We start from the raw sequence: 24,830 nt of genomic DNA, 5'->3' as shown, positions 1-24,830 counted from the left end.
CTGTCTCTTAATTTTCAAAACTAGTTTATCAGATAATTAATGAGTAGCCCAAGTTTGGACCTGTTTTCAAAGATCATACACATGGGTCTAATGATAAGCTTAGTTACCAAATGCTTAATCAGGGTGAATGCCTTCTTCATTGGAAGCAGCATCATTGCATTGATGGATTGAGTTTCTTTTTTGGTTCTAATAAATATCAAGTAGATTATTTGTGTCTCTTAAGAGTACATAAGGCAGTAAAAGCCTCTAATTATAAAAATAATAACCAAAATAAAACAAGAAGGAATTGATTAATTTATTATTTGATATTTGATTACCCTGTATTATTGATATAGCAAAAAAGGTAAGCAACATTTAGAAGAGAAGAAAGTTTTATTCTTCAATTTTCATTTCTGAAAGGAGAATATATCTTAAAGAATGAAAACCATTAAGGAAACTGGAGTTTTGAGTGGTAACATAGCCAGTTGAGTATTTCCTCTATGGGAGGTATGCAATGCTCTTCCATGCCATAAAACATCAAAGGTACAGAAAAGTTTAACTCCCTCAAGTAGTCTTATCATTTTTAAATCCTATATTCTTTAAAGGACATTTTACCATATTTCCAAATGTATGCTCTCTAATGATCGCCCCTTCCCTTTTTTAGTTTGTTTAGGCAAAATTATTTCTAAAGGGAAAGTAGAATATTTTTAATTCTAAATATTGGCAACCTAAGGAAATTAAGTCCCTTAACAAAGACAAAATATCTATCATTTATCGAAGCATGAAATTATATATAAAAAGAATGGCTATTTTTTTTAGCTTTCCCACTAAGAAGTATTTTTTTTTAGAATTCTCTGAGTTCTTAACATCAAGCATGGAATGTAAGAGAAGACTTACTAGGACTGGATGGAAATGTAAAAGCATCCATTGTCATTAAATGAATAGGAATTGTTTGCCTACTCTGCCCACTGCATCCTAACAGGTGCTCTGAATGAATCACAAGAAGAAAACACAGTGGTGCCCCACCAAGATTTGGGAAGTCACAGATGTTAGGCAGATGTTTACAGGTGGGTAAAAAATCAAATGTTACCTCAATTGGTGTGAAATCTATGCCATAGTAAAAGTAAGGTCAACATAGTATGTGAATATGTTAATACACAGTGAGCAATGATTTATTTCATTTGTAACAGGTATTTAATTCCACTGGAGTAAATAATGTTTAAACACAACAGGAAACAGAACTCCTAACTTGAAAATTAAAGATTTGTATAATTTTGAGGAAGAGTAAGTGGTGAAAAACATCTCAGGCAGAGGAAAATAATGTCTTAAATTCCTACACAGTCATGAATTTTAGTAGAAAATGGAAAACTAAATGGGATGTGTGGTGCATGTGAATATATAAGTAGAAAATGAGCTTTAAAGGTAGATTGGAAGGCTCAACTGAGATGTGTTAACATAAATTATAGGCAATACAGTTGTAATAAAGATTTTTTTTCCCACCAGAAATGAATCAGTGATTTACATTGTTCTTTAAAAGTTATTTTGATGGAAAAAGAGGGTTGGAAAAACACGACCAAGCACACAGAAAGATCTGTTAACAGAACTGACAGGGTAGACAGGCAAGGCAAGATGGAAGCCTGGATGGAGCCAGTCAGCCAGCAGGGTTGGAAAGGAGATGTGTTCAAATGACACTGCAGATTTAGAAATGTGAGGAAACAAAGTTTTAATATGCTGAATGACTGGGAATACATGATGCTCTCAACACCAGCAACAATAACAAAAATAATGACAATAATTGAGCAGAAAGTTATGAAAAAAATACAATAAATTCTACTTCCTTTACATCTTTTGAACGATAATATGTATGATATGAGGTAAAATCTAGATAACTTTTGCTTCAAATATATTCTTTTCCTGTTTTCTTAAATTTTATTGAGGCATAATTGGTATACAGAAAGCTACATGTATTTAGTATATAAATGCATTAATATCTATTTCTGGAAAAAATGTTGAGAGAGATAAGGAGAGCTGAGAGAAGCTTTAGGAGAAAACCAGCTCCACTTGCTTTAGATGTTACCCTATCTCCAGATAAGTTAAAGTTTTGGTTCTGGTCATTTTAACATTTTATTGTATTATATTTGAAAACTAAATATGAAATGTTCATTTTTTTAGATAGATAATTTGAAAATGAAACCTATGAATAATTACAATTGTTGATGAATTACATATTGTATCTAAATAAAATTAAATATTATATCAATTTTTAAATATCCTACAGTCACTATGTGTATGGAAAATGTAATACTTTCATTCTAGATGTTCCATTGTTTTGAATAAGAAAAAAAATGTATTAAGTTGGAAAGTCTCAACCAAGAAAATTATAAAATGCTTTATTTATGACCTAGAAATTTTATAGTTTTTCACTCCCAAGTTTGACAATTTATTTCTTCTTTGGCACCATTCTTATTTGACTGGAATTCTGCTTTTCTTCCTTTTCTATATTCATAATTTTACTGAAGAATTATTCATGTTAAACATTAAAATATCATTGTTATTTTTTTTTTCAGATGCCAAAATCTAGCAAATCATCTATTATAAGAAATTCTCTCCCATGGTGAATTCTATGTCTTTCATGACCCTTATGGGGAAAATTTTCCATTGGTCCATGGCAAAATAAATGAACAATTTCCATTATTTTTAATGGGCACTGTGGTGTGATTGCATTCATATTGAATAAAAACTTACACTTTATTATGAGGAAATGCTTCAGAAAAGAAGATGGAATTGATAAATTTAATATTCCTCTTGTACTGAATAACCACAATACAATTTTTTAAATCTTGATTAATCAAATGATAAATGAAATTTATAAATTGAAAGTATAGATTTTTTTCATTTCTCAATTACATGAAGTGTTCGCTCTCAATTTTAAAGAACTTGTTTCACATTAATAAAATGAATAAACAGGAAAAAGAAAGGCAGTCTTTTTTCAAACAAGAGACTGCTATAGGCCAGATTAAATTATAAGGCTCTCTATATTTTATAATCTTGAGAGTGTACTTTTTTTTTTAGTGCCTTCTACCGTTCTCAGAACAAATATAGTATTTCACTTTTCAAAGAAAAAATGTCAACTAAAATAATTATTACTTCCATGAAAAAGCGTTGCTATAACAATTGAGACCAGGACGTATTTAAGAGTCTCGTGTTCTACCGACTGAGCTAGCTGGGCAGTGGTAGAGCAGGATGTATTTAGTTGTCCAGTTATACCTCTCCATCATACCCTGTTCCATTCAGCACAAAGTATGAATATATGATGGAATTTAATGAAATTCATTTACCTTTAGCATTTATTTATTTTTCCAACTTGATATTAGTTCCAAGGTTTACATTTGCTATATGTCAGGAAGTTAATTAGTTTTCACATGCTTTTATTTTGAACCATGCAATTACATATATATTATATTACTCTTTAGATGGAGAAGGTCAAGGAGAAAAGAAGAGGAGGATAATCCTAGGTATTAAGTATTAGGTGTTTATTTTGCCCACATTACCTCCTATAAAAAATCCAACTCTGTAAGTGCTATATATATTTGTGTATATTTTCACAAATATATGCTTTATTTGTGAAAAATTAAGGAAAGTAAGTTAAAATGTTAGCAAGTTATCAATTTTTACAAATTTAGTAAGTGGTATGCTAAGGTTTTATAAAGAAAAGAAGACCACACATGGATAACTAGGACATAATATGGCAAATAGGGAGGAACAGAATCAACATCTGACTGGTGCTAATATAAACATTAAAAGTAATCAAAAATTATGCATATAATTTATATAGAATTTTATTACGTAAAGTCGCATTAGAGCTTTGTTATCCTATTTTCCATTAAGTACTCTTAAAGTTAAGAAAATAGATACTTTAAAAAAAAAAATCTATGCTTTTTGGAGTTCCTGTCATGGCTCAGTGTTAACGAATCCGACTAGGAACCATGAGGTTGTGGGTTCAATCCCCGGCCTTGCTCAGTGGGTTAACGATCCGGCATTGCTGAGAGCTGTGGTGTAGGTCACAGACACAACACAGCTCGGATCCCGTGTTGCTGTGGCTCTGGTGTAGGCCGACAGCTACAACTCCCATTAGACCCCTAGCCTGGGAACCTCCATATGCCGCGGGAGCGGCCCCAGAAAAGGCAAACACACACACACACAGACACAAAATTCTATGCTTTTTAATACCTCAGAAGTGTTCTTTTCTACTCCTAGGTCTTAAAATCCTCCCCCCACTAGTATGATAGCTGCCCTCTTAGTCTCTTTTTCAATTTTTTTTATAACTCATCTCTCATGCTACACCAGATAGTATTATAAAATTATATGTAACCACATATATTAGCTATTCCTGGAGTTCCCTTGTGGCACAATGGGTTAAGGATCTGGTGTTGTCACCACAGCTGCTCAGGTTGCTGCTCTGGTACAGATTTAATCCCTGGCCTGGGACTTCCACATGTGGTGGGTGCAGCCAAAACAAACAAACAAAAAATTAGCTACTCATTTTATATACATAGGTATATTGTTATTATATAGAGAGACGTATAAAGCAGTGGTTGTCAAAAATTAAACTATATGAGAATCTCCTAGAGAATTTGTTAAACTACAGATTGATGGACGTTACCTTTAGTTTTTGAGTCAGTGCACCTGAAGTGTTGCCCAAGAATTTGTATTTCTAAAAAATTATCAGGCGAGTCTGGTGCTTTTAACCTATGGACTAGCTCAGAAAATGAATGCTCTTGAATACAGGAGCCAAAATACATTTATTAAAAAAAAAAATCATTATTTAAACCTGTCAGGCTTTCAGTTTTCCTTTGGCTAGCTTTCTATCCCGAAGCATTTAGCCATAATCTCTTCTTGACTATTCTGCTGTAATTCACAATGCTTTACAAGTGAACATACTTTAAAATTGAAACAGCAGGAATTCTCATTGTGGCTCAGTGGTAAGGAACCAAGCTATTATCCATGAGGATGCACATTCCATCCCTAGTCCTTCAGTTGGTTAAGAATCCAGCATTGCTGTGAGCTGTGATGTAGGTTTCAGATGCAGCTCAAACTCCCCCATTGCTGTTGCCGTGGCTGTGGTGTAGGCCAGCAGCTGCAGCTCCAATTCGTCCCCTAACCTGGAAACTTCCATATGCCACAGATGCAGCCCTAAAAAAAAAAAAAAGAAAAAAGAAAAAAAATAGAAACAGAATGATGAAATTATTTAAAAATTGAGAATGTTTAAAATTTTAACCCTCTTACACACAATAAAAAGTACTAATAATAGAGTTTTGTTTCCTTCTGACTTTACTGGAAGAAGTAAAGGCTAAAATAATAAGAATACATACTTTGATGCACAATTGACTTTCCCTTCTTAAAAAGGTTTCTTTATGCAACAGTTTGAAGTTTGGATGAAGCATTTTGTTTTTTTTCCTTTGTGAAGTCAAGATATTATAAGCATTTGAGGTTTTGAGGAACTTGTTGAATGAAAAATAAATATGTATTTATTTTCTTCTAGGTCTATCACTAAGTATATGACCAATTCACCAAATAGGATTGCCTCTGAATTTATTAGACATTATGCATAAGAAAAAACTTCTCAAATTTAAAATGTATTTAAAAATGTTATATGAATGTGATCCCAAATCTACTTTAAAGAGCAAGAGCTACTAACTTTTTTTTTTTAAATTATGAAGTGTTAAAAGTTACATAATAGACTGGATATATCAAATTGCTACACCTCTGAAAAAGCCTCGATATGACTATGATTACAAATTATCACTACTCAAATAATAACATAAAAACAATGACAATATTATATAGAAAAACCTGAGCAAAGTTTATGAACAAGGTAGGAGGCAAAAGAAAAAACATAAATAAATGGTCAGTAAACATGTGAAAATACATAGTCCCACACAAGTTACTGGAGAAAGAGAAAACAATTGACTTCGAATATATGTAAGGTATAATAAAAGACTGTTTCCCCATTTTACAAGTAGTCAACAATTAGAAACAAAGAAAATGTTAATTACTTTCAGCTCTGATTAACATAGATGGTGAAAATCACATATCTTAAAAGAATAATCTAGCAAGACTGATTCAAATTACATTTTAAATGCCTCTGTGCATTTTATTCCTACTTAAAACTTTTGGAAATCTATGCAGACAACAGTAAAATCAATATCTTCACAGGGACATTCATGACACATTAATCTGTAAAGGGACAGGCAAAATGAAAAGAACTAGAAACAAACTGAATGTCTATTAATTAGAAAGATTGAAAGCATTAACCTATAGCTAATAAATACTATTGCAACTATTGAAAAAATTTGTAGCATATATGCATATGCACATACATATATAAATTATGATTGAGAGTGGGAGAGATAGAATAAGAATTTGTTAATTAATCTTTCAACCTCCAATATTCTAATGTTGGTTAGAATATTATTGTACCTCCTGTGTATGTCCTCCAAGACTCTACTGAGAACTTTTCTGGGTTTTATGTTCAAAACATCAATTTTTTTGCAATAGTTATATATCTTTCTCATCTGTATACTATTCTATCGGCTCATTTATGGATAATTTATCTTTACAATCATTTTATCATTTCCATGCTTTCCTTTATGGAAAGAATTTCTATTTTCCTTTTTTTTTTTTTGCATCAAACTGATCTTGCATTATGGATATCAATTCCACCTGTTCTATTGCTTTTCTGGATCCTACTTTATGTTAAAGGTCCAGTATTTCTTGGTTGTTCCTTTGTAAACATATCCCAGTGGACTTAAACTGCTGCAGATTTTTTCCTCTATAGCATCTGTCGTGAGTGGTTCTGTGTGTTTGGGGGGATGTGGGTCAACAGGATGAGGTTTGGCTGACAAGCGGCTTCAACAGAATGTAGGTGAGAACTCTGGAAACCCTGTGCTATTACTAAAACATTTCTCTAGGAACTGTGAAATACAGTGTAATTACTGTTGAACAGAGTTGCATTAGTTTGTCTTATTTTCTTTCACCTTATCTTTGGAAGACCATGTTGCTATCACATTGAAATTCAGACCCCTGCTGAATTACTCAGATGATTCCTTAATGTCCAATCCTGTCTTTCTTTCTTTTTTTTTTTTTTTTTTTTTTTTTTTCTGTCTTTTTCCTATTTCTTTGGGCCGCTCCCACGGCATATGGAGGTTCCCAGGCTAGGGGTCTAAACGGAGCTGCAGCCACCGGCCTACGCCGGAGCCACAGCAATGCAGGATCCGAGCCGCATCTGCAACCTACACCACAGCTCACGGCAATGCCGGATCGTTAACCCACTGAGCAAGGGCAGGGACTGAACCCGCAACCTCACGGTTCCTAGTCGGATTCGTTAACCACTGCGCCACGACGGGAACTCCCAATCCTGTCTTTCTTTATAGTGCCTCATTTAGTACATCTTTGGAGCTCTCTTACAAAACAAAAACAAAACAAAACAAAACAAAAAAATGAAGCAAAACTAAAAATCTTACTTATTTCTGGAGAATTTTTCTCTGCCTTTATTTATTTATTTTTTTCTCAACATGATGAAATCTGAAATTTCTTTAAAGGTCTCATCTTCTTATGTCTCTCATGGTTTTTAGCATTTTGACTGGGTATTCTGCAAGTTTGTCTTAGGCTGTGAATGACATCCCAGGCCCACTTACCAGGCACATGGTTTTCTCTCACAAGTCATAACCATTGTTCGGAAGTGCTCTTCTTTACCTGTTTATCATATAATACTCAGGCTAACCCTCAACTCCTAACCTTGATGACTCCTCTTAAAGCCTGCCTCTGTATTCCAGGTCATGGTTTTATATTCTTTTCATTTCAACCACTATTCAGTCTCTTTTTTCATTTTCCCTATATCAAATGCTGCTAATTGCCTTTGGCCACAGCATCTTGGTGCTAACCCCTGATGGCTGATGTTTTGTTCCAGTTAATCCCTGTCCTCCAATCTGGAACTGTTCAGTGGTGTTGATGGCACCACTCAAAGGAGGCCTGTCCTGTGTCAATACAATTAATTAATCTTTGTTCAGAAATGTCTTGAGATATAGTTGCCAAATCAGTACTTACCCAATGCACTTCATTTTAGTGGCAAAGTGGAGAAATATATTTTTCACACAATTTTCATATGTACTCACTTCACTTAGAAAATCCTTAAGGCTTTGACTTTGGTTGGATTTTAGTCACCAGTGCACAATTATAAATTTTGGTGCCAATGCTGAAAGACATTCCTCATCTTGCCAGGAAGTCAAAAGTCATCGAGCATTTCAATTTCACTGGAGAAGCAAAAGGCTTAAGAGCTTGTTGGTGGGAAGATAGTATCACAGAAAACTCACAAAGATTGTATAGTGATTGACAGCTTCTGGAGTGCCTAAGGGACCGTAGTATATTAAAATGGTAAAGTTTGCTAAAAGAATTGACCAAAATAGGTGTTTGATTTGTGAAATGAAGAAAAATATCCCTACCAAAAGAAAATGTAATATAAATGGGGAAAAAGAACTGAACAGACTCAAGAGCTATAAGCAATTTAATATATCATGAATACAGTTGAACTTACTGTATTCATGTCCATTCAAAGACAGACTTAACCTTATTTTGCTCTGATTTCTATGTTGAAGTTTAAAATCTGTACCACATTTGAAGCATTTTTTAAACATAATCAAATTAAATAGTGATTGCCTATGATTGTAGTCAGCTAGACTTCAGTATGTACTGCACCTAATTTAAGAATGATTAATCTCTGCCTCATAATTTCATTTCTTAACTTTGCCAATTAATTCCCACACACTGACTAGATATCAAGACTTTTTGATTTTAATTATTTTTGCTTTGATTTTTCCACTCCTTTGTGTGGTATGCTCTCAGCCACACACACAAAAAAGAAAAGGGTGTGTGTGCTCTGTAAGAATTTGCAAATTTCCCAGAGGTGGCCCTGAGTCACAGTGGTCTGTTCATCCAGGGAATGGCAGGGGTGATCTTTTTGGTGGAGATAAGTGTGGTGGCACATTTAATTTCATGCCTAAGAATTTAATCAATTCATAATATACCTGAATTATTTTATAAGATTTTTTTTTTTTTACTCCAGAAAATGATGGCTTCAAGTAAAAAGCTTTAGTTTGGCATACGGTCACTTTGAAGCACTTTGGACTGCTTCCCAGATCTACTTTGCCTCTTTTTTTTCCTTTTTTTTTTTTTTTTCTGCTATATAGTGACATCAGCATTTCATGGTTCAATATTTATTCTAAGGAAAAAGTAATCTTCAAAGTTACATAAACAATGATACATGAAATTGGCCACATTGAGGAAATAACAAAAACATCTATTCAGATTTGAGGTCCTTTTAAAATTGTGGGATGGAGAAAAAAAAAAAGATGGCTTTATTAATCAAAATTAGTTTATAAAACTGATAACATAAAAGTCTTTTCTTAAGTGAGAAAATATACATGTTCTTGCCTCATCTTTCAAATGTGACTTATCACTGAATATCACAAAAAAGTCTAATTCATATTTAAGGAAAAATGTTTTGCATTTTCTATTTTAAGAAATATTATTTACTGAGAGCTTAAACAACAAACATTGATGAAGGGGACAGGAAATGGCATACTGTTTAGTTAAAATATATATTGGCATAGAAAATTACTAGGCATATTTCTTATGGAATTTTAGATTCATCAAAAGTGATTGGACTTTTAAGTTAGTGTTTGATATGAGTTAGGTAGGTAAATAAAATCTCAAAATGTGAATGCATTTTTAAAATTTATATATTTTAAGTTCATTTATTTTATCTGTGGTAAATTGAGCAAATGAGAAAACATTTACTATATACAAATGTCATTGCTGTGGGCTATATCAAGACACATAGAATTGATTCCTTATTAAGGAGTTAGTGATATTGATAGAAAAGTTAAAAACAAAAAAACTTTAAAATTAAATTACAGTTCATGTGAATAATTCATGGAGATTTTTGTTACATGAGACATACAAATGGAAGTCCTATAGAAGAACGAACCGGAGTACCATCAAACACTCTGAATCAAAGTCAACCATTTCTAATTAATAAAGTTTTAGCTTGAATCACATCCCCTCACATAGGTCTTTTCTGACCATAAGTTATTAACGATGGTAGTGTGATTCACTTCTGAATCCATAAATCAGTTAGTCATCAAATTATATATATAAATATATATCTGTGTGCATATATACATATATGCAATTTACATGTAATATTTTATTCCATTAACCATGATTTTATGGATACATTCAGTGTCAAACTTCCTGATTTTACTGTAATCTTCTCACAGTAGAACTTTTTATGTTATATTCCATCACTCAGCAGAGACTGTTATATGCAGTAGACACTCAGTAAATATTTACTGATCAAATACAACAAACTTGTAATAAATGTGGTTTTTGGCATGTGCCCAGCCCAAAGAAATTTTGAGGCAGTCTTATATATCATAGGAATTCTCCAGACACAGATGATCCTAGGATTCTGGCAATTGGGGGGGGGAGTTGGTGGAGGCTAGCAGCATGCAGAAGTTTCTTTGGCAGGGACCGAACCTGTACCACAATAGTGACAATGTTGGATCTGTAATCCACTGAGTCACTAGGGAACTCCATCTGTCAAATAATCTTTAGGTTTTCCAATAACCTGTGACATGTAAGAAGACAATCATCAGATATTGTCTATTGAGAATTTAAAATAAGCAACACAGCGATGCTTGCCATTAGTGGTGAGGTGCAGATGGGCCAAATAGGTCACAAGAAGATAGGGGAAAAAAAGAGAGAGAGACACACACATGAAAGAGCAAGAACCCCAGAGAAACACTCTGTCTTAGGCTCTGAAGTCTTTATAGAAAACTATTTTAGTTTGCAAAGATTAGACTGTGTCTCACTTTCTGCCTCAGGATAGGGAAGATAGATCAGAATCTTCTACGCATAATCTGAAGGAACAAAATTGTTCGAGTTATCTTGATGACTGTGTCTTGGATAAGCCCCTCCCATTATTTGGGAATCACTGCTGAAATAGATAAGGATTAATGTGATTTATTAGGACTCATTACTTAATTCACCAGAGCATGTACATAAGGTAAAACAGCTTCTTTCCTTACTACGAATATAATAGAGAAATTAAAAATAGACATATCCAAACATTTCCTTTGATTATTTCAGTTTGATAAATGTTACTTTAAACCTGTACACACTAAATCAAATTCTAAAAATCATTTCAATAAATAAATACAAAATAAATTTAAATATACAGCATACACCATACCATGAATTTACTGCCATTTCCTAATTTCTGCTAATATCTGAATAACCAAATCATCATATATGCTTCACATAGCTTTTGAAGTGCAGTGTGAACTCTTAATACTGCAAATTAAAAGCAAAATATCTGGAGTTCCTTGGTGTCACAGCTAGTTAAGGATCTGGCATTGGTCCCTTCAGTGGCTTGGGTCATTGCCGTGGCATAGGTTCAGTCCCTAGCCCGGGAATTTCCACATGCTGTGGACAAGTCCAAAAAATAATTTTTTTTTAAAAAAAAGGGCATGATATCCATTACTTTCTAAGTGTTTTTTTTCTTTCTTTTTTTTTTTTTAATGAATTGATTCATGTTATTTGGCTTGACAGCATTCTAACAAAGTGCTCAATTATTCTGTGGTTGAGTTTGATGCCATCCCAAGGTATTCCTGACTCAGTAGTATTTAGATGATAATTGTTAAAATGCCTAAAATAAATTGCATATAAAAAAATTATGGGAGTTCCCATCATGGCTCAGCGGAGACAAATCTGACTAGTATCCATGAGGACACAGGTTCGATCCCTGGCCTTGTTCAGTGTGTTAAGGATCTGGGGTTGCCATGAGTTGTGGTGGAGGTCACAGACTTAGCTTGGATCTGGCATTGCTGTGGCTGTGATGTAGGCTGGCGGCTATGGATCTGATTCGACCCCTAACCTGGGAACCTCCATATGCTGTGGGTATGGCCCTAAAAAAACAAACGTTATAATTCTAAATGGAGTACCTGAATATGTTGAATTTAGTTTGAAACACCATTTCCAACATTTATGTTCAAAGTAATGTTCAGTTTATTAAACTTTCCACTGGCCAGAATGTGTCAAGAAGAGTCATTTAAAGTGATAAAATTTTCAATATAAATCTACAGATATTTATTGGGTAATTACCATGTGCAAGCCACTGCATGAGACTCAGTTAAGAAGATAAGATGAAAAAGCCAATGTCTCTGCCCTATGTTATGTAAAGAAAATATAAGCAACTTATGAACTTGTAGTTATCTTCAGAATTTGCTATATATATCTTTCTTGAATTGCTAGTACAGTTTTCAAGGTATAAGCCACATTTTCCCAAAATGTGATTATCTATTGTTTCCTTTACAAATAAATCATAGGAACTGGTTCAATGAGCTAATTCGAATTTGTTACTGTTGTTGTTAGAGAAAACGAATCCATGAGAGTTGTAATAAAAAAGCCATCTCTTTAAGCCAGAGACTCTCATTTGAGTTTTCATATACCCACATCATATTTTCCTTCTCACAAAATTATTGGTTGGAGAAATGAAAAGTCATTGTCTTAGCAAAATGGAGAAGGTGTTAAGAAGAATGGCTGTTTGAGAGGAGGGTCAAGATAGTGGTATAGAAAGATTCTATACTCATCTTCTACAGACACAGCAAATAAACAGCTACACATGGAACAAATCCCTCTGAAAAGAAATTGAGAATTAGATGAACACCTGCTCCACTGAAAGAATAAAAGTACCATATCAAAATGTAGAAGCGGCAGAGACATACCTTTTGTAAAATCCCACCCCTGGTGTGGCAATCCACAAGCAGAGAAGATCTCAAAAACATACAAATAAATAACATAAAAATAATTGAAGCTTCTCTCCAAGAAGCAAAATCAGCAGTGCTTACCTTCCAGAGAAAGAGAGGAATATAGGAATGAAGACCCTATTATTATTATTATTATTATTATTATTATTATTATTATCATCATTACTTGCTTTTTAGGGCTGCACCTGCTGCATATGGGGATTCCCAGGCAGGCTAAGGGTTGAATCTGCCAGCCTACATCATAGCCACAGCAATGCAGGATCACAGCCACACCTGCAACCTACATCATAATTTAGGGTAATACCAGATCCTCAACCCACTGAGCAAGGCCAGGGATTGAACCTGCAACCTCATGGTTTCTAGTTGGGTTCTTTAACCACGGAGCTACAAAGGGAACTCTGGAATGAAGACCCTTAAAGGACTCATGTGCAGACCCACTTGCCCCAGGACTCAGTACAAAAATCAGCAGTTTGCAAAGATCCTAGGCCATATGTGAAGGAGACATGCTGGCTAATCTTAAAGCATCTGCGAGAAGAGCAGAAATCTGCTGGGGCTGGAATGCTGGTGGATGCCATTTTTATAGGCTCTTCTACCTTTCTGGTTCTGGTAGGCACAATTTCTAGAATCGCACTCTAACCTGCTAATGGCAGTGGTTTAACAGACAAGGGATGGAGTAGCCCCACAAATTTGCATCACTCAGGTGATCTCACCAGAGCTAATGGATATGCATAGCCTACACAGGGGACATGCCTAATGCTACAGGGTGAGTGTTTTCTGGACTACATAGTACAAAAAGAATCTAAATATGTGACTAAAAGAAGTCATTAAATCACAAGAGAAGTGAGCAAGAGAAGAAAAAAAGGAACAGAGGAGGGAGCCCAGACATAAAGGGACAATTAATCTACGGCAAAGGATTAAAGAACATAATATAAATGAATCTATTTACAGAACAGAAACAGACTCATAGCTATAGAAAGAAAATTTACAGTTACCAAAGGGGAAAGAGGATGGGGGTTAAATTAGGGGTTTGGGATTAAAATATACACACTAGTACATATAAAATTGATAAGCAACAAGGACTGACTGTATAGCACAGGGAATAATATTCAATATATTGAATAACCTATAATAGAAAATAATTGAAAAATTTATACATGCATAAATGAAACACTTTCTGTACACCTGAAGTTAAAACTATATTATAAATCAATTATACTTAAATAATAAAAATAATATACAATGGAGATAGGACATTCTTTTCAATAAAAGGTGTTGTGAAAACTGGACAATTACCTGCAGAAAAATGAAAATGGACTACTATTTTATACCAGATACAAACATTAACTCAAAGTAGATAAGACTTAAATGTCAGGCCTGAATTTATATAACTCCTAGAAGAAAACATAGGCAGTAATCTCCTTGACATCAGCCATTTTTTTTTTTTAATCTGAATCCATAGGCAAGGACAGCAAAAGCAAAAATAAACAAATGTGATTGCATCAAAATAAAAATTTCTGCACGCTGAAGGAAACCATCATCAATACAAAAAGGCAACCTACTGAGTGGGAGAAAATATTTACAAAACCAATGTCCAGTAAGAAGGTAATACCCAAAATACATGAGTCATACAACTCAATATTTAAAAAATAAAATATCCAATTAAGAAATGGGCAGATGGGAGTTCTCGTCGTGGCTCAGTGGTTAACGAATTCAACTAGGAACCATGAGGTTGCAGGTTCGATCCCTGGCCTTGCTCAGTGGGTTAAGGATCCAGCATTGCTGTGAGCTGTGGAATAGGTCGCAGTTGCGGCTTGGATCTGGCGTTGCTATGGCTCTGGCATAGGCAGGCAGCTACAGCTCCAATTCAACCTCTGGCCTGGGAACCTCCATGTGCTGTGGGTGTGGCCCTAGAAATGACAAAGAGACAAAAAAAAAAAAAAGAAATAGGCAGATGACATAAATAGTGTATCAAAGAGGACATAATGGTCAACAAGCATGTGCAATGATACTCATCACTAATCATCTGGGAAATGCAAATCAAAACCACAGTGGGCTATCACCTTACACTTGTCAGAATGGCTATCATCAAAAATAGCACAAATAAAAATGCTGGTGAAGATGTGGGGAAAAGGGAACTCTCTTCACTCCTGGTAGGAATGTAAATTTGTACAGTTGTTATGGAAAATACTATGTCTACTTCATAAAAATTAAAAACAGAACTACCATTTGATGCTTCAGCAATTTCACTTTTGTGTATTTATCCAAAAAGGTAAAAATGCAGATTCAAAAGACATATGCACCTCTATGTTTATTGTGACATTGTTTGCAACAGCCAAGAAAGGAAGCAACCTATGCCTAACAATGCATGAATGAATAAAGAATCTGTGTAAATGTATGCAATGGCACACTGCTAAGCTATTAAAATTAATTGCAAGTTCTAATAACTCATAAGTACACAAAATTTGCATACAATGAAACTATTGACTCTCTTTTTATTTATTTATTTATTTTGTCTTTTTTTTGTCTTTTCTGGGCCACACCCACAGCATGTGGAGGTTCCCAGGCTAGGGGTTGAATCGGAGCTGTAGCCACTGGCCTACACCAGAATCAAAGCAACACCAGATCTGAGCCACATCTGCAACCTACACCACAGCTCAAGGCAACACCGGATCCTTAACCCACTGAGTGAGGCCAGGGATCGAATCCACAACCTCACGGTCACTAGTCGGATTCATTTTGGCTGTGCCACAAGGAGAACTCCTGACTCTCTTTTTAAAATTAATTGGATTTTCCGTTAGAATTTGGTCTTGAGTGTTGACTTCTGTAAGCTAATTTTAACGATTGGAATGTAAAACAGAACTCATATAGGCACAGTATTTTCCATATCAGTTTATATGTCATAGGCCTATATGGACATTTTTAACTTCATTCATGATTTTTAAAAATGTCTCAAACTGTTATTTATTTTGATTTGTATTCAAAGCTGCAAATGAAAGTTATCTAACTTCAATTTGCTGAATTGTCTGGTTGTTAAAACCACGTACTCTTTTGATGTCTCCATACATATATCTCTAGGCCTTTGGTCAGATATTTAAGCTACTTTCCATGCTGTTTATGGAATTGTCTTCTGATTAAGTACTTTACGTACATTTTACTACTCTTTGTTCTTTGCTTGTTTTGTATACAATTCATCAAGATCAATATTATCTTTCCAAAATATATACATCATGTAAAATAAAAATTTTAAAAACAGGGTCAAATATATACATGCATGTATTGTTTAAGATCTTTATATAAGATACTGTTATTTCCCTGGGTTCCGTCCTAGGTTTCCTGCTCTTCTCAGAGGGATAGTGTATCATTTCTGTGGTTTTAATAGCCACCTTGTCCTTATTTTTTCCTAACATCTATCTGCCTTCAAATATTTCTATGGTGCACATGGGATGTGACTCAGAGTCTGTCATGTGGGCCTCCTCTGTTTGGTGGCCCACAGACCCTTAAAGTTCAACATCTTTATCACCAAAACCATCTTTCCCCAGTTCTCCCAGTTTCAGTGAGTTGTACCAGTATCTGTACAGATGGCCATGTCGGTAAAAGAGATAGTTTTCCTAATGCCTCCTCTCTTCATGATTCCATTCTGCTCTTTCATACAAAATTGTGCTATACCCATGTCCTCATGTACTACTAACTATTGGCTCATATATTTCTTGGTATAAATGACAACTCATTATTAAGCACTGCTTCATCTGGAGGCTTCATATCTGACCAGTCTTAGTTCTCATAACTCACTGACCCCACACAATGTCCTAAAATGTAGACAGCATTACACCAATTTCTCCATTCTCTTTCACAAGGTAACACACCAGAATTATTTATTTATTATCTCTGCCACTATAAAATATTCTCACCCAGTGCCTTTCACAGTGCCTGGCATTAAGTTTGGTCTGCAATATTTCTAAGGCAGGTTGTTAGATATATGAGTAAATATAGGAAATAAGTATATAAATATGATCATGAGTAACTGGTAGTGATCTGTCATTCTGACTCTGTTTCATAAATAAAAAGGTCATATTATCAACGAAAACATTGGCATTATTCCAAGAAAAAACTTCAGATTTCTGTAGACCTTTTGAAATGTTTTAAATACGTTAAAAAATTATTAAAAATTTGCTTGAATTGCTGATTCTTTTTTTTTTTTTTTTTTTTTTTTTTTGTCTTTTTGCTATTTCTTTGGGCCGCTCCCGCGGCATATGGAGGTTCCCAGGCTAGGGGTCTAATCGGAGCTGTGGCTGCCAGCCTACACCAGAGCCACAGCAACGCAGGATCCGAGCCGCGTCTGCAACCTACACCACAGCTCACGGCAACGCCAGATCATTAACCCACTGAGCAAGGGCAGGGACCGAACCCGCAACCTCATGGTTCCTAGTCGGATTCGTTAACCACTGCGCCACGACGGGAACTCCTGAATTGCTGATTCTTAACCCGAGATTGTATGAAAGACAACTTTTAAAGCATTGTAAAAATTAAAACAAAGCATAAATTTGAAGAAGAATATGCAACCGAAACATATGGCATGTAAAGCATAAAACATCTATCATCTCACCCTTAAAAAACATTCCTAACTTCTTTCTAAAACTAATTTAAATCTATCAGATCCAATGCCTAATTATTTTCCAAAAAGTTTAGCCCTCATAAAATAATCATCATTTTCACACAATTAGCATAAAAATTATCCATGTCTTCTGGCTTTTTTGTGGATCCCGACTATGTTGTAACTTTCAAATGGCAAGTATTTGCCATCTGAAGCAGTACGATGCCAGCTTGTGACTGTGGGTGAGCTGCTTATCCAGTCTGAGCTTCCTTTTGTTCACTGTCAGTGTGGGATAAAAGCCCTGGGTATTGGTCTGAAATTCATTGAAATAATAGAGGCTATTGACTTAATACAGTGACTTATATGTAGTAAGTGGCCCATCAGTACCAGTTTGCTTCCCCATTTTCCATGGATTTATTTTATATGTTCATTTGAATTATAGAGAGATATAATATACCTATATATTCATGTATATGAATTCTTTCACATGGCAAAATGTAGTTTGGGTTATTATTTTAAAATATACAAGCTGATTGGATGACTAATGTTCAGTGTTTGATTCATGTGGATAAAGTGCATTATTTGGAAATTATTCTAGTTAATAAGTTCACATATGGGAGGGACATAAAATTACCTACAGACTTAGTGACTGTTAGTACAAAGACAATTTCCTTCTCTCATTGTTTTAGTCATTTCTAACTGTGAATTGGATGATAATTAATGGCAATAATTGTTCATAATTGTTAAATACTTATATATTAGTCTCATGCCATACAGAATACTTTTCATGCATTGTTGCGTTTAATCTTCAAAAATCCTTTGAATTAAGCATTATTACCCTCATTTCAAAGATGAGAGAACTGAAGCTTAACAAGTATGAGTGGTTTACCCCAGATCTCACAGCTGTTAACTGACTGAGTCAGAGCTCAAAGACCAAAGCAGTCTGGCCTGTGCTCTTGACTGCAGTGAATAGCAAACCATTGTTGAACTGGGCACAACACACCACCAATAAATTTGAGTTTTCTTTTAAAACTCATCACTCATTTTAGATGCTCAACTGATTTTAATAGTTTAGACATAGCATATGAGGACATTTAGGGGAATTGAAGTTAAAGATACGCAACATTTGAAATAATTCTAGGTCTACAGAGAAGACTAAAGCCGTTCAGAATACACAGTCATAAAAAATGGTCATAGTAAACATAATACAGCATTGTAAATCAACTATACATCAATAAAATTTTTAAAGTGGTCGTAGTAAAGTATAGAAGAGGATTTTATTGTTCTATACTTTACTAAGGTAATTGACGTATTGTGTTGATTTGATGCATTTATATGTTTCAATATGATTCCCACTACAGTGAATTTAACACTCCTATCACTTCACATAATTATCATGCCTTTTTGGTGGTGGGAACAGATTATAATCTAGTTTCCTAGGAACTTTGAAGTTTATAGTATAGTATTATTGGCAATAACCTCTATGCTGTGCATTCGATCTCCACTAGTTATTTATCTACTAGTTGAAATTTGTACCCTAAAAAAACATCTCCCCAGTTTCCTCTAACCCAAAGCCTCTGGTAACTACAACTCTACTCTGTTTTTTAAAGTATGATTTTTTTAGATTCCACATATAAGTGATATCATACAGATTTGTCTTTGTCTGATTTATCTCATTTACCATAAGATCTTCAAGGTCCATCCATGTTGTAATAAATGTCAGGATTTCCTTCTTTTTCATGAATAACATTCTGGTGTGTGTGTGTGTGTGTGTGTGTGTGTGTGACCTTTATCTTTTAGAGAACACTTTGTTTTTAAGAGGATGGATAGTAGGAGTTCCCGTCATGGCTCAGTGGTTAATGAATCAGACCAGGAACCACGAGGTTTCAGGTTCGATCCCTGGCCTCGCTCAGTGGGTTAAGGATCCAATGTTGCCATGAGCTGTGGTGTAGGTCACAGACGTAGCTAGGATCTGGCATTGCTGTGGCTATGGCATAGGCCTGAGGCTACAGCTCCTATTAGACCCCTAGCAAGGGAACCTCCATGTGCTACTGGTGCTGCTCTGGAAAAGACAAAAAGACAAAAAAAGAAAGGGGAGGGGATGGATAGAAGGATATGGTTTAAGTATTTCCAGCATAAATAATCATGACAAAGCCAGCATCTATTTTTAATTCCTTATTTTATGTGGAGGAATTGGATTTTCAAATACCCACATTAAACCCTTCAAATTCTTCTGTAAGGAGTTTTTATCTCACAGATTCCTTCTGGCAGTTTTTATAGAAGAAAAAATGCTGATTAGCCGGTCCCCCAGTGAAAAAAATAATGATTCCAGATTTCAACGGGGAGCAAGAAACCTTTTAGAGAGGAGACAATGGACCGCTCTAGTAATAGGATTATTTTTGGATTATATAAAAATATTAAAAGTATCAAAAATATCTGCTGTTTTAATTTCCGGCCTCATAGAAGCAGCAGGTTCAAAAGTTAAACCTGGCATGTATATAAATCTATGTTAGATTTATACTCTAAAGAACAGTGTCCATCTCCAGACTCCTGAGGGAACTCAGTGTATTTCACTTTGGGTCCTAGGAAATGGTTTCCAAGTCCATGTTTAAGGAGTTCCCCAGCCCAAAGCCACCTCAGCCTATTTTGAAAAGTAAATTCTATTCAACAGATCATTGTTTTGCCCTTGCCTGAGTACATACTTAGCTATTGGCACAAAAACTGGGAAATATAATTCCACAAACTATTCAGTAAGAAGTTAATTCCATGCAGAGCAAAATAAATCACTTTTATTGACTCCCATTTTATTTAAAAACATAGCAGCAACAATAGCAAAATTATCAATATCCTTCTCCACATTGCCTGGCTGTATCTTTTGCCATGATTTGCAACAAATGGCCAATAATGTTTTATTTCTTAATTAAGGACAATCAAATATTTTATGAAGCACTTAATGTAATTTTCATATTCAAGAATAACATGAATATTAAAACAAATGCAATCCTTCTCAGAACCAATTCAAAAGCCTATCAGAAAGAAGTAAAGGAATTTAAAATCATGTGCAATGAGAGTAAAAGGATTTAGAGTTATATAGTTTGGAATGTGGTGCTCCACAACTAAAGATTAAATTAAATGGATTGCACAAATGTAAAGCCTACCCTGCAGAAAACAGCGATAATAAAATTCTATGTAATACTTAAAGTTATGAATAAATTTCTAAACTGATTTTTTTTATTGCTATTTTGGTTGATCAATTGGTTTTGGTGTAAAAAGTTCTAGCTAGATGATAAAAAGCTATTATTCTTTAATATATTATTAATATTGTTATTATAATATGACAACCAAAAATAGAGCTATCTTAATACAATATTTTTGGTTATATAAAATTTAAAGAAATGTGGCAATTTTCTATTAGACCTGGAATTTATTTAAAATGAGATTAAATTTAAATTTTTAATCTCAGTGATAAATCAAACTTTCAGATATACTTAAATCTAACTTTGGCAATTTTACGACATTTCTAATTATCATTGTAATTTTAATTGTAATTGTAATTATAATTTAAAAAGGGAAGATTAAAATTTCCATAGCTCTCATCCTTCTCTTTTTGATTGGAGGAGTTATTGTGTTTCAGTACATTTAATTAGAGATATTTTTCTTCTGCTTTACAATAGATGATGTCTTTGGAGGAAAAGCCATATCTCTTATTTCACTGCCATTTCCTAGAACAGTATATAAAACAATACAAGTTTGTTAAATAGAGAATGAAGGAACAAAATGATGGATAATATCAGATAGAAATAAACAAAGATTCTCTTAAGAAAATTTCTGAGGGTAATTTTATAAAGGATATAGGAGATAGAATCAAGAAAAATACACAACACATATCAAGGTAATACAATCACATAATACTATTTTGATTTCATGTGAAGGTCTATGAAGAGTTAAGTAAATTTTTTTTTACTTATTTTTGAAGAGTTAAGTAAATTTTTTTTTAATCAAATCAATATTGAAAATAAGAATCCATCATGAAGGAGGATGTTAAAAAGTTGTATTCCAGCAATCCCACTCTTGGGCATATATCCAGACAAAATTTTCCTTGAAAAAGACATGCACCCGCATGTTCATTGCAGCACTATTCACAATAGCCAAGACATGGAAACAACCCAAATGTCCATTGACAGATGATTGAATTAGGAAGATGTGGTATATATACACAATGGAATACTACTCAGCCATAAAAAAGAACCAAATAATGCCATTTGCAGCAACATGGATGGATCTAGAGACTCTCATACTGACTGAAGTAAGTCAGAAAGAGAAAGACAAATACCATATGATTTCACTTACATCTGGAATCTAACATATGGCACAAATGAACCTTTCCACAGAAAAGAAATCATGGACTTGGAGAATAGACTAGTGGTTGCCAAGGGAGAGGGGGAGAGAATGGGATGGATAGGGAGCTTGGGGTTAATAGATGCAAACTATTTCCTTTGGAATGGCTTAGCAATGAGATCCTCCTGTGTAGCACTGGGGACTAAGTCTAGTCACTTATGATGGAGCATGATAATGTGAGAAAAAGAATGTATACATGTATCTGTAACTGGGTCACCATGCTGTACAGTAGAAAAAAAATGTATTGGGGAAATTAAAAAAAAAAAAAAGAAAAAAGTTGTATTGTTGTAGCTTTATGAAGACAGAGATTTTTCAGTTTGGGCACTTTTAGTGTGAAATTTTTCCTAAATTATCCAAAGATCTACTTAAATACACTGTTATATTAAGTGACAGAAGAACACAGAGGACATATTGTCACACTGTTCATCTCTCAAACTAACATTGTATAATATATATTAATTATTTAGAGAATGATATTAGTATCACTACTGTCAATTAATATGCAAGAATTCAGTTCTGACTCAGTTCAAATTTGGATCCGGATAAGGAGGCTTGAAGTTTGTTTGTATTTTAATAACATCTCATGTTCACATTTCATTCGTAATCTCAAAAAGAAAGGAAGGAAGGAAGGAAGGAAGGAAGAAACAAAGAGAAAGGGAGGGAAGGAAGGAAGAAAAAGAATTATCCAGGTGACAGAGCTAACAAGTTCTGAAGCTGGCTCAAATGACTTATCGAAATTATGAATGTGAATTTAATTCACATATTGTCTTTCAGGATACAGTGGGAAAGTGCTGTATGTAAGGATTTAAATAATGGTTAAATTATTCCTCTTTGAACATCTGTGTGCCAGCCACTGCTCTGGATGTTGGTCCTACAATAACAATGAACAGAGATCTTAACTCCACTCTCATGCAATTTACATTCCCATCAGGAAGATAAAGTCCTCAAAGTGATAATGTATAACATAAAGAAAGCATGCAATGCTCTCAGAGCATCTAGGTGTTTTGATTCTGAGATAGAGGAATTTTAATGAGTTTGTAAGGAAATCTCCTATAGAAATATTTCAAGTAGGGTATTCATGTAACAAGAATCCCAAGATTGTGGTACACTAGAACAATAAAAGGAGATAATTATGCTTAAAAAACAGTTGTGACAAGTATACAAAAATTTGCTTATTAATTGCCTCAAAAGTCCTATCAAGGATATTTTGTTTTATCTCAAGATAAAAATCAGAAAGCCATTAAATAACATCTCTAAGCAGGTGTGTAGAGTGATTTGAATGATAGGTTAAACTATCTGCATAACAGTTTGAAGGAGATGAGAGGATAGTATGAAGATAAGAAGGTTTTCCAAATACCCTGCAGAGGGTGGTAAGTAGTGTAAGGGTACTACCAGACTTTAAAGGTAGTATTGAAAGGATGAAAATGCGGCTTAACCCTCCCAGAACCCAGGAAGTTAATAAAAAGCTCTAAATGCCCTCAAATTCCGGACCCTGTTCCCTATAGGTAAAAGACCATACTTCTTGCTATTTTAGGGCTTGCTTTCTGTTCTGTACAAAACTATGTGGAAGAGAAAAGAAAAAACAAACAAACAAACAAAAAAAAACAGGCACCTGAGTACGTCCCTCTAGGCATGAAACTCCTTGAAACTGCTTGAGATAACAGGAAAGAGGGTCCCTAACTGATTGTTTGGCTTCTGTAAAGCTGCTTGCATAAGATGAAAGGAGGGGAAGTTAATCGCTAAACCGACCCCAGTAAGATCGGCTGTGCCATAAAATGTTGAAAATCCTGGTAAACATACCTTGGCGACAATATGTCTCCCCCTCCCAGGAACAAGCCCAAACACGTAACTCCAGAACAAATTAAAACTAATTGGTCCACGAAGCATGGGTTCGCAAATGATTGGTTTGTGATATTTTGAAATGATTGGTTTGTGAAGCGCGGGCTTTGCTGTGAACCCCAGGCTTTGTTGTGAACCCCATAAAAACTATCTTGACTCCGCACTCGGGGCCGCAGTCCTCTACCCCTGCGTGGTGTACGACTGTGGGCCCCAGCGCGCTTGGAATAAAAATCCTCTTGCTGTTTGCATCAAGACCGCTTCTCGTGAGTGATTTGGGGAGTCGCCTCTTCCAAGAGAGGGATTTTCTTTCCATTGGCCTTTCAGTATGAATATAAGAATTTGTAGGAGGCAGGGAAAATAGGGCTTAAATGGAAATTTGTGCTATTAAAGGTATGTATTAGATAAAGAAACCTCAATAATATAAACTTTCATTTTAAGAAATTAGGGAAGAAAAGCAAATAAAGGCTAAAGTAAGCAGAAGGAAATTAATAATAATAATAACAATAATAATACAAATAGAGCAGAAATCCTTAGAATTGAAAATGGAAAACCAGTAGAGAAAATCAACGTAACCGAAAGCTGATTCCTTGAACAGATCAATAATTTGACAAATCTCTAGTCAGGCTAACCAAGACAAAAGAAAGAACACACAAATTACCAATATTAGAAGTGAAAGATCATTGCTATGTATCCCATAAAAATTGAAAGGAAAATAAACAAGTTCTATAAACAAATCTATGTCTTAAAACTCAATAACCTAGATGAGATAGACCAGTTCCTTGAAAGACACAAACAACCACAATTCACACAATGAAAAATAGATAATCTGAATAAGCCATTGAATCAGTAATCAAGAACATTCCAAAAAAGAAATAATCTTTCACGGATGATTTCACTGGTAAATTTTGCCAAACATTTAAGGAAGACGTGATACCAATTCTTTACCATCTCTTGCAAAGTAGAAGAGAAGGACCATATACTATTTTATTCAATGTGTCCAGAATAGTCGTAAAACCAAAACCAGAAAAATAACATTACCAGATAGGAAAACTGCAGACCTAAATCTCTCATGTATATGGATGCCAAACCCTTAGAAAAATATTAGTAAATCAATTCCAATATGTTTACAAAGAATT

Source organism: Sus scrofa, chromosome 1 (assembly GCF_054392235.1).
Source record: "Sus scrofa isolate SSC_HxYL_T2T_F1_AM1 chromosome 1, Sscrofa_HxYL_maternal_Yorkshire_Landrace_v2.0, whole genome shotgun sequence".
Taxonomy (NCBI): Eukaryota; Metazoa; Chordata; class Mammalia; order Artiodactyla; family Suidae; genus Sus; species Sus scrofa.
Note: the sequence above shows the minus strand (reverse complement) of the source record.